Raw genomic sequence first — 15,437 nt, 5'->3', positions numbered from 1 at the left:
TTGCTTGAACCCGGGAGGCAGAGGTTGCGGTGAGCCGAGATTGTATCATTGCCCTCCAGCCTGGGTAACAAGAGCGAAACTCCATCTCAAAAAAAACAAGTCTTGCTTAATTAGGTAGTGGTGTTTCTAACCAAACTAGAGACCACAGAGAAAGAAGCGAGTTTAAAGAAATAAAAAAATTAAGTTTTGGACTTAGGTATCTGTGTTAAAATTGAATGGTTATATTTAGTAAGCTATCTGAATTACGAAATACTCGTAAATATCCACACCTTGGCTGGAGATTAAATTTGGAAGTATCCCATGGTAACTGAAGTCCTGGCTATGTACAAAGCCCTGGAGTCTGAAATGAGATAGAAGAAGAAGAAAGCAAAAGGAATTCACACTGACAGCTCTGTTGTCAAAGGTAAATCTGTTATTACAGCTTCTTGGCTGAGTATAGACATGTACACATTAACTGGAAAAAATAAGTGTGGAATATCACACCAGCCAGTGCTATCATGGAAATCTTTGTCATGTTGGTTGAGAATGAAGTTATTCTTACTTCAACAGAAACAGAGGCCTGAGGAGCACTACTTTGAAAGTTGTTTTCTAGGAGACCCAAGCTATGTTGCTAATAAACAGTTTTGTTTTGACAGCTTCCATTTGCTATAAATACAGTTCCAAGGAGAGTGTCCAATATTTCCTGATTCGAATCCAGTCTGAGCAGGTGTGTTCATTGCATGAGTCATGCCATTAGCTGCCAGGACTGTGACTTGGCCACAAAGGCACTTAACGGAATAAAAGCAAGCTGGGAAGAGAACCAGGCTCTGGGATCACAGTTGCTTGGGATCTGGAGATTCTCTGATAGATTTGCTTATTTCTTCTCATTACTGTTAAAAGCAATCGCACCATCCAGGGTTCCAAGGAGAACTTCTACATTAATAGATAAATATTTGATCAAACACAAGACCTTTCTTCTTTCCTTTTTAATTCATAGTGTGAGTGTATTTCTACCGATGGGCTGCTCATGCCAGTTCTGCTGCTCAAAGTAGCCACGTTACCAAAACCAGCTAACTTCCTCAAAGGAAGCTCTTTAATAAGGAAGTAACATATTAAATATAACTACGTGAAGAACCTTTCACTTTATTCTAAATAAATATATTCACCATTAAATTCGTCATTGAAATGAGGAAATCACATGCAATGCATTTCAGTTGAAGGTGGCTGTCTTAAAATAGTGATGTAAGGGGGTCTTAAAATACCTTTATGAATGACAGCAGTTTCTGGGGCTAAGGTCACAGAAATAAAGATCTGAGCCCACATTCAACAATCTTATAAATTATAAAAGAATGTTTAGACATAAAATCTAGACAATGAAAATAGAGATGCTGCAGTGACAGGCTTAGAAGAGAAGGAGGAATTTGCGGTCCTTTCTCAAATTACCTTTTCATGAATGAGAATAAACTCATACAACAATTAAATAGGGCATGTGTTCTCGTTCAGGATGCTGTTTTAAAGTTCTCTTCAGCAGTTTACGTGGACTTTGATATCGTTACACTCTGATTAAAGTGCTAAATAAAAAGAGGGTAAATACTTCTTAGCTTCCATTGGAGTAATGGTAAACCCAAACTACAGTCAGCACCACAGTAAAGAGCTAAGCTGGATGAAATCTGGAACCACATTTGTGGGAAGGACATGGGACCGGCCCAGTGAAGTCACTCTTCAGTGAAACAGCAGAGCTCACATCATCCTTCCAGGAATCCCGCAGAAGAGGCCACTTGGGATGCAGGAAGATGACAGCAGCTTTCTGGAGCTAAGATGGCAGCAGTTTTTCCTTTGGCTAGATGTTCTGGTTACAAATTGGAAAGCAAACTTGTTCACACAGATGAAATAAGGGGCAGAAAAGGATGACGACTTGTTCTGTTTATTCCAGCCCTTTTTACTGTCAGACTGCCGCTTTCACTCCTTCTTCTTTCTGCCCATGAAGCTCACCCTAGAGAGAATTTCTGAGAATAAATGGAGCTTAGTGAAGCTTCTAGAAAATAGTATAAAATACTAACACTGGAGCTAAAGATTTCTAAGGTTGACGAATTCTAGGTGAAGACGAAGAACAGAGTGGGAACCTGGAAGTGGGGAAACGAGAGGATGAAAGTCATAGCACAAGTTAAAGCACTAGGAGTCTGTGTTGCTGGAATTCAGGCTGAAGGGTGGATAGACAAAGAACAGAGTGGGAACCTGGAAGTGGGAAACGAGAGGATGAAAGTCATAGCACAAGTTAAAGCACTGGGAGTCTGTGTTGCTGGAATTCAGGCTGAAGGGTGGATATGAGGTGGGGTGAGTAAGCCAGGTTTCAAAGCCATGATTGAATGAGGTGGAGTTTTGAGGATGTCAGAAAAGAACAATAAAGTGGGCATATAATTTAGGCAATACTATTCCGGACATAGGCATGGGCAAAGGTTTTACGACGAAAATGTCAAAGGCAATTGCAACAAAAGTAAACATTGACAAATTGGGTTTAATACACTAAAGAGCAATGGCTTCTGCACAGCAAAAGAAACTATCATCAGACAACCTACAGAATGGGGGAACATTTTTGCAATCTATCCATCTGACAAAGGTTAAGTCATGTTTATCAATACGTGGATCACTGATGATAACTAAACTATTCAAGAAAAGTTGTTAACTAAATGGCTGCATGACTTTTGGTGGGAGATTGTATTGTAGCTCAGGAAAAATTTATTCCTTTGGTTGCACCTGCAACCCTGCCCAGGAGGAATGTACATCCTTGTCCCAGAAGCAAAGGGCTAGGTGACTTGCTTTGGCTTGTTGGCATGTGAGTAGATGTGGATGTGCCTGTCCAAGCTAAGAGCCAAACACGCACGCTGCTTTGGGCTCACTCTGTGTGCTCTTACTGCTCAGAGCCATGCGTCCCAGGGAGTGTTACGCCTTCAGCCTGGAAATCCAGGAGAATCAGATCTCTGCTGTACCCACCTGCGAACTGCCACAGCCCACCGGCAAGCTCAGGAGTGAGAAATAAAGAAGCATTGGCTGTTTCACACCCCCTCACACACAAAGGAGCCTCAGTGAGCCTAATGGCTGACTTCTCATAATAACTGTGGAGGCGGGTTGACATACTCAAAGTGGAAAGAAGGAAAAGATTCTCAGTGATGAATTCTACATCCAGCAAATCCATTTTCAAAGGAGAAGTTAAGGCATGCTATACTTTTAAAAAGAAAAGGTGACCTGATCTGAGAGATTTGTCACTAGCCAACCTTCTCCACAAGAAATGATAAAGGGAATAAGTCATGTTGAAATGGAAGGAAACTAAATAGCTACTCAAATCCACACTAAGAAATAAAAGGCCCTGTTCATGTAACAACATAGGTAAAAGTAAAAGGCAGTATAAATGTACTTTTGTTTGTAACTTCTTTCTTTTTTCCTTTTTTTTAAAAAAATGGAATCTTGCTCTGTTGCCCGGGCTGGAGTGCAGTGGCATGATCCTCTGCCTCCTGGGTTCAAGTGATTCTCCTGCCTCAGCCTCCCAAGTAGCTGGGATTACAGGTGCACACCAGTGAGCCCAGCTAGTTTTTGTATTTTTAGTAGAGACACGGTTTCACCATGTTAGACAGGCTGACCTTGAACACCTGCCTCAGCCTCCAAAAGTGCTGGGATTATAGGCATGAGCCACTGCGCCCAGCCACTTCTCTCTTTTTCTCTATCTGATTTGAAAGACCACTACATAAAGCAATAATTATAAATCTTGAGTGATGGGCACACAATGTATAAAGATGTAATCTGTAACAACAGCAGCATGAAAGTGGGAAGGAGGACCAGAGATCATAGAAGTAAAGTTTTTGTATATCCGTGAAATGAATTTGGTGTTAACTCAGACTTGACTGTCGTAAACTAAGATGCTTCTTAATGGGAGAAGCAGGGAGGAAAGAGCACCAGAGATTCTGGTCTGCATGGTCTGTGCTGATGTCTCAGTTGTATTCATTTCCTGTTGCCATTGTAACAAATTACCATAAACTTAATGGTTTAAAATAATGCAGACTTAGGATTTTGCAGTTCTGAAGGTCAGAAGTTCAAAATAGGCTCCAGTGGACTAAAATCAAAGTATTGGCAGGTTAGATTATTTCTGGAAGATATAGATGAAAATCAGTGTTCTTGCTTTTCTCAGTTTTTAGAGGTCATCTGCTTTCCTTGACTCAGACCTCACATGACTCTGATCTCTGCTTCCATCTTCACATCTTCTCTCGCTCTTAACTGCCTGCCTCCGTCTTATAAGAACCCTTATGATTTCAGTTAATACCCACCACGTGATCAGGATAACCTCCCCATCACAAGATCCTTACCCGAAACACAGCTGCAAAGTCCTTTTTACCACATATCGTAATTGTCTTAATCCATTCGTGCTGTTACAACAAACTATCATCAGCTGAGTGCTTGTAAAAAATAAAATTTCAGCCAGGCGAGTGGCTCATGCCTATAATCCCAACACTTTGGGAGGCTGAGGTGGGCAAATCATTTGAGGCCAGGAGTTTGAGACCAGCCTGGCTATCACGGCAAAATCCTGTCTCTACTAAAAGTACAAAAATTAGCCAAGCATGGTGGCACATACCTATAGTTCCAGCTACTCAGGACGCTGAGGCAGGAGAATTGCCTGAATCTGGGTTGAGGGATTGGGTGGAGGGGTGCTGGCAGAGGTTGCAGTGAGCCAAGATGGTGTCACTGCTTTCCAGGCTGGGAGACAGAGCAAGACTCTTACACACACACACACACACACACACACACACACACACACACACACACACTTATTTCTCACAGTTCTGGAAGCTAGGCAGTCCAAAATCAAGGCACCTGAAGATTTGGTGTCTTCTCAGGACCCACTTTTTTGGTTCATGGACTGTGCCTTCTCCCTGCATCTTCACATGGTGGAAGAAGCAAGGTAGCTCTCTGGGGCCTGTCTGACAATGCCACAGATCCCATTCATGAGGAAAGCGTCTGCCTGAATTACCTTCCAAAGACCCCTCCTCCTGATACCATGACACTGGTGATTAGGTTTTCAAACTACAATTTTTGGGGGGAACACAGCTATTTAGACCACAGCAGTAACATATTCATAGGCTCCAGGGATGACAAAGGGGACGTCTTTGGGGACCACACCAGACACCTGTTCGATACTGAGGTGCAGCCGGGGTTTAGAATGACCCAGGCACCGACCGAGGCTGCATCGGCGGAGGCTGCATCGCGCGGGCTGGCGCAGCCACGGTGAAGATCAGCTTTCAGCCCGCCGTGGCGGGCATCAAGGGCAACAAGGCCGACAAGGCGTCGGCCGGCCCCGGCCACCGAGATCCTGCTGACACCGGCAAGGGAGGAGCCGCGCCCCCACCGTCGCTCCACGCGGGGGGCTCGGTTGGCGGCGTGTGCCACCTGCCGCTGGGCATGGTCGTTCTGCCCAGGGACCTGGTGCTCGCCTCCGTCTCCATCTGCAGACACTTCTTCCTTGCGCAGCTGGCCCGAGAGAACTTCCGCTGCGTTGTGCTGTCTGGGCACTCGCTGTCCTCCCAGGCCCGGACTCAGATGGAGCTGGAAGAGGACGTGGAAATCTACCTCAATGAGAACGACGCGCGCACCCTTGTGCCCGGGCCCCAGTTTGGTGGCGGTGACATCATCCATGATTTCCAGCGGGGTCTGACCGCCGGCCACGACAGCTCCCTGGACCAGGGCTACGACATCGAGCCCAGCACCACTCTCGTACTGTCCCCTCGCAACTCCTGGGAGCTCCTCGTGAACGTCAAGACAGGGACCTACCTCCCGCAGACGTGCGTCATCCAGGAGGAGATGGTGGTCACGGAGCACGTCAGTGACAAGGAGGCCTGGGGTCCTTCAGCGACCATCTGTGCAACGGGAAAGACACCTACCAGCTCCGGCGCCGGGCGACGCGGGGGCGGATCGACAAGCGTGGGGCCATCCGCCACTTCGAGAACACCTTCGTGGGAGAGACGCTCATCTGCGGGGTGCTGTGAGGCCCTCTGCCCCCAGCCCCCCCGCCCTCTTCCTCTTCTTTCCAGTCGCTCTCTCCTCCTTCCCACTGCTTAGCTTGTACTTTGGACGTGTATCTATAGGGGTGATATGTCTCTCTCTTCCTCCCCAACCCTGCCCACCTCCCTGTACCAGAGCCATGAACTCTCGGGGCCCCATCTCTGCTTCCCCCCCTCCCCGGGTGTGGTGGAGGGAGAGGTGACACCACAAAACGGTTTCTGTGTCCCACTGTCTTAAAGCCAGGCCTGCCAAAGCCTGGGCCCTCAGCCACACTGGGAGTCCCAGGGGAGGGATGGGTTGGGAGAACTGCATATGTAAGCCCTGGGCAAGGGGATAGGGTTGGGGGGCTGGCACAGGCTTCAGAAGTATTTGCACAATTAGAAAAGTCCCCAAAAGCTTTTTCCTTGGAGGGTACACTTCCTTCACTGTCCTTATTGCTAGGCCTGGGGCTTGAGCTGAGGATGGGATGATGTGCCCAGGGACGGACCCACCAGAGCACAAGGGAAGGTGGCTCCCTGGGGGGCATCCCCAGGACTCCCCTCAGTGCCTTCAGCCCACCAGCAGGACCTGGAGTTTGGGGAGTAGGGATGAGTCAGTCAAGCACAATTGTTCTCTGAGTGGAACCAAAGAAGCAAGGAGCTGGGGCCCCCAGCCCTGGCCCCCCAGGAGCACAAGCGGGGTCCCCACAGCCAAGGCAGTGGGGTTGGCTGTTGAGGAATGGGCAGGCAAGGTCACCGCTTAGTCCTGTCCACGGGCGATGAGCTGTGGGTTCTGCTGAGTGGGTGGAGCTCACTGCTTTCTCCCAGCTTGGAGCCATTTTGAAAGCTAATGCAGAGGGAAAGGGAGGGCCACCTGGTACTTGTCTACCCTGCCTCCTCTGTTCTGAAACTCCAACCCCCTCAGCTTGGGGGAATGCACCTTTTTCCTTTTCCTTCTCACTTTTGCATGTTTTTACTGATCATTCAATATGCTAACCATTCTCAGCCCTGAGCCTTGGAGAGGAGGGCTGTGAGCCTTCGGTCAGTCTCTGGGGATGAAACTTACATGCTTTGTATATTTTCTCAATTAGATCTCTTTTCAGAAGTGTCTGTAGAACAATAAAAATCTTTTACTTCTGAAGAAAAAAAAAAAAAGAAAAAAAAAAGAATGACCCAGGCAGAGTCTGGGATGCTCAAACCTAACAGATTCTTCAAGGCTCCAGGGACTTCATAAGCCTGACCACACCCACTCCAGACTTCCAGAATCAGGATCTCTGGGGGTGCTGCCTGGGACTGTCACTTTGTAAAGTTCTCTCACATGATTCTTATGTGCCCGGGGTTGTAAACCCTCTCAGAGGAGCCATCAGCAGTCTGTACAGCCCAACGCACCACAAAGTCCCCTGAGAAGTTTCAAGAATCCCTGGACACTTGGTGACATTCAGAAGCCAGGGTTCCAGGCAGACCTGCACCTGCTCCTTCAGGCATATCTTTTTGGCAGAACTTCTCAGGTAATTCTGATGCCCACAAAGGATGACCGGTTGCCCTGTGGAGCGCAGCGCTGGCCTGCAGATGGATCTAAGCAGCCCCATCAGACCAGGCTGTTTATATGGTGAGTGAGGCATGTGGCCAAAGAGACAGCACGTGTGTAAAGGCTTTGCTTTGGGGTGAGCTCTTAAAGGAAACGATTTCTTTCAGAGCCAGACTCAAGACACCTGGCAGGGAACCGTTTGAAGATCAGCATATACTTGGCCCTTGGGAAAAGATATGGAGCCTCCAAAGATGGAGATGTATCTGCAGGACTTAATTGTTGAAGAATCACTAAGATCCTCTCTAATCTATTTCAAAATAATATCAGCTAGTGTTGCTGTAATTGATGCTACTAGAGGAAAAGTTACATGAAAGGGAATATATCTTAGCATGACAAAAATGCAAAATTAAAGTGTGAAGTTAATTCCTTTTTTTTTTTTTTAATGGAGTCTTGCTGTCTCCAGGCTGGAGTGCAGGGGCACGATCTCAGCTCACTGCAACCTCTGTCTCCTAGGTTCAAGCGATTCTCCTGCGTCAGCCTCCTGCGAGATAGGACTACAGGTGCATGACATCACACCTGGCTAACTTTTTGTATTTCAGTAGAGACGGAGTTTCATCATAGCCAAGATGATCTTGATCTCCTGACCTTATGATCCGCCCGCCTTGGCCTCCCAAAGTGCTGAGATTACAGGCGTGAGCCATCACGCCCAGCCAGTGCCATTTTAAAAGTTCAGAATCACAATAAAAAAGAATGTAAAACTTATTTTAAAAATTAGAGATAGAAAAAACTCTGAAGACATCTTGTAAAATAGGAAACCTGCCTCACAAAGCTATGTGGTAGATTCTCAAACTTCCTTTATTGTATCTGAAAATGGCAACATGGCTCCTTGGCCAGTGTATTCATACTGAGGTATAGTCAAGACCAATGAGGGATATGCAAGTTAACCATTCAGATTATTACAAGCAAAGGGCAAACAATGTGTCTGTCATTTAAAAAATTAGAATTTACCAAGATAAACAGGGAAAACTATATTTTAAAGATCATCTGCTTATTTTCACATTTTTGAGTTGGATATGTGAAATGTACAATTAATTATCATCACAAAAAGTTGACTAAGACACTCAAAACTGAAAGCCCTAAAATATCTAGAGGAAAAAAAAAAGAAACTAACATGGTTCTTAAGTCACAGCTGTAAGCAAACACTCACAGATTTGTCTCTTGCAGCCTGGCGTATCAGCCATGTCTAAACACCACTGAACTTGATTCTCGCTTTTCCTGTAGACAAGTAGCAGCATACGACTGTCTCGACAACATTCCCGACCTGTAAATCTTCAAAGCAGCAATGCTCTACTACGAAAGGAAAAAAGACCAAGACCACAAGTAATCCATCTTCAAATTGTCACTCTAATCCCTTCTCTGAGTGTCAGATTAAAGGTTGCTGCTGTCTGGAGGTCTATGGCTTCAAATTAGGGATGAGATCACCAAAAAAGCTTAAATTCAAACTTCAGATTTCTGGCTTCACCATGCTCCTTGGTGAAAAAAATAAGTAGTTGCCCATTAGACATGCTATCAAGAATAAGAATGGATCCAGTGTGTATGTAAGATATCAATAATAAGATATCATTGATAATATTACAGGACACTCGTATCCAGTGGTGGTTAAAAATCCAGCCTGGCCTTACAGTAGACATTGAGCTACGTGTCAAGGTCAGTGATCAAGTTCAAGGGAGGCAAGCTCTGGCTCCCCATCCAAATCCAACACAGCCTACTTGTGTACAGTCACAGCCTACTTGTGTACAGTCTGTTAGCCAAGATGGTCTCTGGATTTTCAGTGAACAAAAACACATGAAAAGAACAAATATACTTTATGATGAGTGAAAAATAAATGACATTCGAATTTCAGTATCCTTAAAGTTTTGTTGCAACTCAGCCATGTTTATTTCTTTGCGGATTATCTACGGCTGGTTTCAGGCTGTAAGGACAGAGTTGAGCAGTTATGACAGAGACCACATGGCTTACAAACTTGCAGATATTTGCTATCTGAGCATTTACAGAAAAATATTGCTTGACCCCTGTTATAGACCATGGGCCTCAACCCTGGCTGGAAAATGCAATCATTCGGAGAGTGTTTAAAAGAACTGATAGTAGGCCTTTCAGAGAAAGTTTTATACGAATTGGTCAGTTTTGATCTGGGAGCCCATGAAAGTTCATCGGTTGCCCTGCGGAGGGCAGCACCGGCCTGCAGGTAGATCTAAGCAACCACAGCAGCCCAGGCTGCTTGTCTGGAGAACCAGATGATTAAGTGTGACTTCAAGTTGTCCAACCTTCTCCTTGATCTTCTTCCTTTGACTTCTGAATATTTCCTTTGTGGGATTCTTACTACAACAATGCCTTTCCAGGGAACACCCTTTGCTGCCCACTCTGCTCCTGTAGTTGTGCAAAAATGTGCACACTCAAAACACATCCTCTCTCAAACATGTACATGTGCACACACACATACATACATGTGCACATATAAACATACAAACGCACTTGCACATATATTTACACACACACTCCTTGCGTGATCTTTGGAGCTCAAAAAAGTGGAAAGAGGATTCTATGAAATTAAGAGTTTCTTATCCAAATTATGCACATCTTCTTCCCCTCATTGAATCCTCCTGGACCCTTGAGTTTAAAAAATAAACAGTTGTTCTTTCACCCAGATCATATTTTAAGATCTAAAGCCAGGGTGGACAATCTTTTGGCTTCCCTGAACCACATTTAAAGAAGAATTGTCTTGGGCCACACATAAAATACACTAACACAGCTGATCAGCTAAAAAAAAAAATCACAAAAGAATTTCATAATGTTTTAAGAAAGTTTATAAATTTGTGTTGGGCCACATTCAATGTCAGACAAGCTCGGTCTAAGGTTGTTTTGTTTCTTCCGCATTTGAACCCTTAGGGGGCAGTGGAAACTCACAGTTGAAACGCTTCTCTTTAAATGAGTGGTTTGTGGTGTGTGTTGTGTTGTGTGTGTGTTGTGTGTAGTGCAGTATGTGGTGTGTGCGTGTGTGTGCTGTTGTTTTGGTGTGTGTGTGGTACCCATATATATGGTGCGGTGCCCATGATGTATGTGGTATGTGTGTTGTTTGTGTGGTATACGGTGGATGTATCTGGTGTGGTGTGTGCGTGATGTGATGTGTTTGATGTGTGTTGTGTGCAAATGTGTATGTGTATGTATGTATATGTATACACCACATAGATACTTGCACACAACAGTGTGTGTCATGGTGTGGTGTGTGTGGTTTGTTGTGTGTGTGTGGGGTGTGGTTTGTGTGTGTGGTGTGGTGTGGTGTATGATGGTATGTGATGTGTATGTGGTGTGTGGGGTATAGGGTGTGTATATGGTGTGTGTTGCGCTGTGGTGTGTGTGTGGTGTGATGTGGTGCGATGTGGAGTATGTGTGATGTGTGTGGTACAGGTAAGGGGGTGTGTGGTGTTATACGATATGTGTGATGTGATGTGTGTGGTTCACGTATGCGGGTGTGTAGCATGATGTGGACTGTGTGTGTGATGTGTGGTGTGATGTGGCGTGTGTGGTGCATGTACATGGGGTGTGTGGTGTGAAGTGGTATATGAGTGTAATGTGATGTGGGATGTGTGTGGTGTGATGTGAGGTGTGTGTGTTGTGATGTGATGTGTGCTGTGATGTGGTGTGTGTGTGAAGCACAGGTGTTCCACAGACACCACAGTGAGGAGAGGAGTGGCTGGGTTAGGATAGGAGGCAGTGTCTGCCCGGCTTGGGTACACAGGTGAGAACAGCAGGCTCAGCCCTCAGTGAGTCTGGACTCTGGTTCTCAGCAACAGATTAAGAGGCCAGAACTCTGGGCAGTGACAGTTGCCTGGCATCATTGCCACCCCGCCTTTCACTTCGAACCTTCCCATCTGGGTCACCATCAAATGGAGAGGAGCTAGGCTGAGTGTGTTTTCTATGGACGCTCCTTGCAGGGCTGGAGGGCATTTTCCTTTCTCCTTTAAGCTCCTGTGCTTCCTGTCATTGTCACCAGCCAGGGAGAAAGCAGTGCATCTTGCCTTTTGCTTTTTTTTGTTCAGTTGCAGTCTTTCTCTGTCTCCCAGGCTGGAATGTAGTGGCGCAATCTTGGCTCACTGCAACCTCCACCTCCCAGGTTTAAGCAATTTTCTGCCTCAGCCTCCCGAGTAGCTGGGATTACAGGCACGCGCCGCTGCGCCCAGCTAATTTTTTTGTATTTTTAGTACAGAAGGGGTTTCACTATCTTGGCCAGGCTGGTCTCGAACTCCTGACCTCGAGATCCATCTGCCTTAGCCTCTCAAAGTGCTGGGATTACAGGCGTGAGCCACCGTGCCCGGCCCATGTCTTGTCTTTTAAGTCTGTTTTTATGAACCCCCACTGTTTGCAGAAAGCTACCTGAGTGTGTGGTGCTGCTCTCCCCTCTGTCACCTGTGGACAGGTGAGCGTGCTGCCACGCTCTTTCAGGGTTCCACTGCCAGCTGCCCTGATGTAACCTCTCTGCTGGTGGTAGGGGTAATTATGACTGTGCTGATCTTCTTTGGAAAGGACAATGGAAAAATCTGGCCCCAATCCTTTAGCCTGGGCCATCTGATAAGAAGGTTCTGGGAGAGGTTGATAATGACGTTCTTCCAAGTATAAACGTGATTTGGTTCACAGACAAACAAAGCTTTGGAAGAAAGGAAGGGTACATTCACACCTGGGTGCCCTCGTGGCCTGGAGGGGTTCCAGCACCCAGAGCACACTTTGCTTGCTGCTGTGTGGGTCTCTGGGAGCCCCACTTCCCCCTCTGTAAAATGGCCACGTTGCCTCACCTACTCCAAGAGCATTAGGAGAATTAAATGAGATCATGTGTCTGGGAAGGCTTTGTAAGCTAAAGCCATGGGCGTGGCGTCTGCTACTGCCGCTGCCGGCAAGGACAGTGTTTTCTGGAAATTGCTGCTGCTCCTGCATCCCCGCATCTGGGCTGATGCCTGCTCTTTCCTCCTCGCCTTCCAATAGCCCCTCAGAGCTCAGCCTGCACCCCAGGGGATCTCGCATTTCTGTCAGTTGGAGGGCACAGCGCATGAGCTCCCAGCCCCACCAGCCCCCCATGCCAACCCCCTCCTCAACCCCCTTGTCCAGGCTTGCAGGAGTTATTCTGAAGGCTCCTGGCTGCTGGCGTGGCCCCTTGGCCTGTGGAAAGTGAGACAGCACAACTCATGGCAGCTCTGCAGAGCTGGGGTGTCAACACTGAACTGCTCTGATGGGAACACTGAGAAACTTGCCTCTGGGTGGCCTCTTGGTTCCATCTCTGGTGTGCATTTGTTTATTTCAGAGCCAGAGAGACAGCAAGTGCTGTGTTCGTTCACCCACATTCTGGGCCTGGGCACACTGTACCAATGTTACCCTTTACCTCGGAACAAGCCTGCTGGTGCCAGTGCTCCTTTGGTTCAGCCCTGGGGACGCAGGATGTCCCTATTAGCTGGTCACAGAGCCAAGGATTGAAAGAGGGAGCTGCCTTACCCTGCAATGGCCCTTGGCTGCTCCCAGGTGAATCTGACCTTTGTCCTTGATTATTTGTGTCACGGTCTATACATATCCGGTTTCTTCTTACTCCAGGGTCAGGCTGCAGGTGAGATGCTGTGGCTTGGACTCATATAGATACACTGAATATGTTTATTAGACTCTAGGGACTATTTATCATGAAAGGGAACTTGTTCTCCCAGAAAGGCAGCTCTTGACTTCTCACTGCCCTCCCAGGGCTGACAGGCTTGCCAAGACATTCAAGTCCTCTGCCAGGGTTTCTTTTCAAGAGAGACACCTGTCTACAGAACTGTGGTTGCTCAACTTCTCCACCCTGTCAGGAGCCAAAGAGCAGTTGCCATAACTTCAAGTTCGGGAGACCATCAAGGCATCTAGACTTCTGGAAAAATTCCCTGGGTATGCATCGCTGGAGGGATTCACATCTTCTCCAAGGTGCTGTCTTCAACTATACAACTCTCAAGTGCAGGCCATGCCATCTCCCCTGCTCAACCAAGGAAAAGCAATCATCTGGAAGGCACTGGACCTGCCTAGAGTCACGGCTGATATAAAATGAGGTGCAGGAGAATTTCACTCCTCTGACGTGTCTTACCTGGGGTGTAGGTAACTGTGTGGCCCCAATGCACACACAGGCCAGTTTGTAAATGGTGTGAGCTCTTTCGGACAAATCACAATGAACTTGTTTGCATATTGAACAGAAAAAGATAGTTTTTTTTCCCTCTTGTTCAGCTTTTCCCCCCATACATTCGAACAGTAATAAGATATGAATAAAGATGGTGTTTGTGTGACCTAACTCCAGCAAACAAACTCAAGCAAAGGTGGGAAAGATGGGCAGATGTACCCTGAGCTTGGCAGCTGATCAATTGCTGCCTTCTCCAGGGCTGCTCCAGGATGTCCTCTGATGCAGCGAGGAGCAGCGTCCTGAGTCACAGATCCCCTGGGGGCCTTGCATCTACCCAGGGCTTGGAGGGCATCTGCAGGTTTGGCTTTGTCTGAGATCTCCCTCTTCGATATTAAACAGGCTCCACACAAGAAAATCAACAGTGTGCAGGTTGTAGTCCTCACTGTAACTAATAATTGCTACCAAAACAGAGAGAGGTGTCAGTGCCAACTTTCCTGAGAGTTTACTAAGATCAGAAGTGTCTTTGTACAACACCTCTCTGTGAGTGTCCATAGGCAGGACAGAGCTGGGCAGGAGGAGGACCTCAGGGCAGGTGCTGGGTAGCACCTGTCAGACTTGCGTCTCAGCAGCGACAGAGCGGCAGCTGGTGCAGTTTACTGTCGCAGGCAGAGAGGAGCTGTTCACGGCCGCTAGCTTAGTAATTTGTAGATAATGAGCTCCTGGTAGAAGCCTGCGGGTTTCAGAGCATATGCTCCAACAGATGGGCTGGCCTCGGCAAGGGTGGGGGTGCACTTGGACCTGTCAGTCACTGGCTTCCAGCTTCTGGGAGGGAAGAAGCCTGGCAGAAGGCAAGGTTAGCCACAGAAGCACATTTCCACACAGGCTGGACATGGCCCACGTGATCCCTTCACCTTGTAGGCACCTGTGGAGCCGCCTGCCTTCAGATCAGGCCCAAGTCATTACATGAGGGGCAAACTCTTAGCTAGATGTGTGGTTCTCCAAGTGGGTCCCCAGATGGGCAGCAGCCCCAGGAAACCTGTCAGATACCGCTCCAAGTCTGGTGGGTGGGAAACTCAGGTAGGTCCCTCAATATGTGTTGGAACAAACCTCTCAGAGGATTCCTGGGTGAGCTGAGGTTTGAGAAGCACTGAACAAGCTCATTATCCCCATTAGGACCAGAAGAGTGGGGTCTCCTCCTTTCCATCCTGACGTCTCAGGCTCAGTGTATTGTCGGACACGAAATGTGATCCAAGTGGAATTCTTGGAGGGGCTGTAGAAGGAAGGGGACTCTGCAAAATAATTTCAGCTTCTCTCCTCAAACTTGTTTCAGATTGAAACACTATTAAATCCCAGAGAGAGAACACCTGGCAGGGAGGGTATTCTCCACACTCCTCAGGAGCGGGACCAGCGTCTGCCCCTGCAAAACCCCTAGAAGAGCAAACTCTGGAGAGAAATAAAGGACTAATTTCAGCTCAGTCTTGAATTTGCGAATATTCCGTTTATTAATAAAACAAGATTAAGCTTGCAGTGCTATGGATCTTGCCAATTAAAAAAGCGGAGCAAAGAAAAAAAAACCAGAAAACAAAACAAACAAAAACGCAAATAGTTGCTGAAGAAATCGTTGCAGAATCAGTGCTCTAGGTTTGATTGGTGAGGCTGTCATCAGCAACCCCTGCAGCAGCATCAGAGTCCTACAGAGGCCGCTGCAGAGGCTGCAGGCCATTTTCAG

At 47.0% G+C, this 15,437-nt stretch overlaps 2 pseudogenes across 2 annotated transcripts; both read left to right on the top strand.

Annotated features, from left to right (window-relative positions):
* The first annotated feature begins 2,902 nt into the window (after positions 1-2,902).
* Positions 2,903-7,143, top strand: LOC116538267 (annotated as a pseudogene). The gene is made up of 2 exons (XR_004263585.1): positions 2,903-3,005; positions 5,195-7,143. The product of XR_004263585.1 is annotated as an integral membrane protein 2C pseudogene (transcript).
* LOC116538197 lies at positions 6,100-7,143 on the top strand (annotated as a pseudogene). Its single transcript, XR_004263548.1, has one exon. The product of XR_004263548.1 is annotated as an uncharacterized LOC116538197 (transcript).
* Positions 7,144-15,437: the final 8,294 nt, after the last annotated feature.

Source organism: Sapajus apella, unplaced genomic scaffold (genome assembly GCF_009761245.1).
Source record: "Sapajus apella isolate SASKATOON/1434 unplaced genomic scaffold, GSC_monkey_1.0 scaffold118, whole genome shotgun sequence".
In the NCBI taxonomy this organism is placed as follows: domain Eukaryota; kingdom Metazoa; phylum Chordata; class Mammalia; order Primates; family Cebidae; genus Sapajus; species Sapajus apella.
This window is presented reverse-complemented; position numbering and strand designations above follow the sequence as displayed.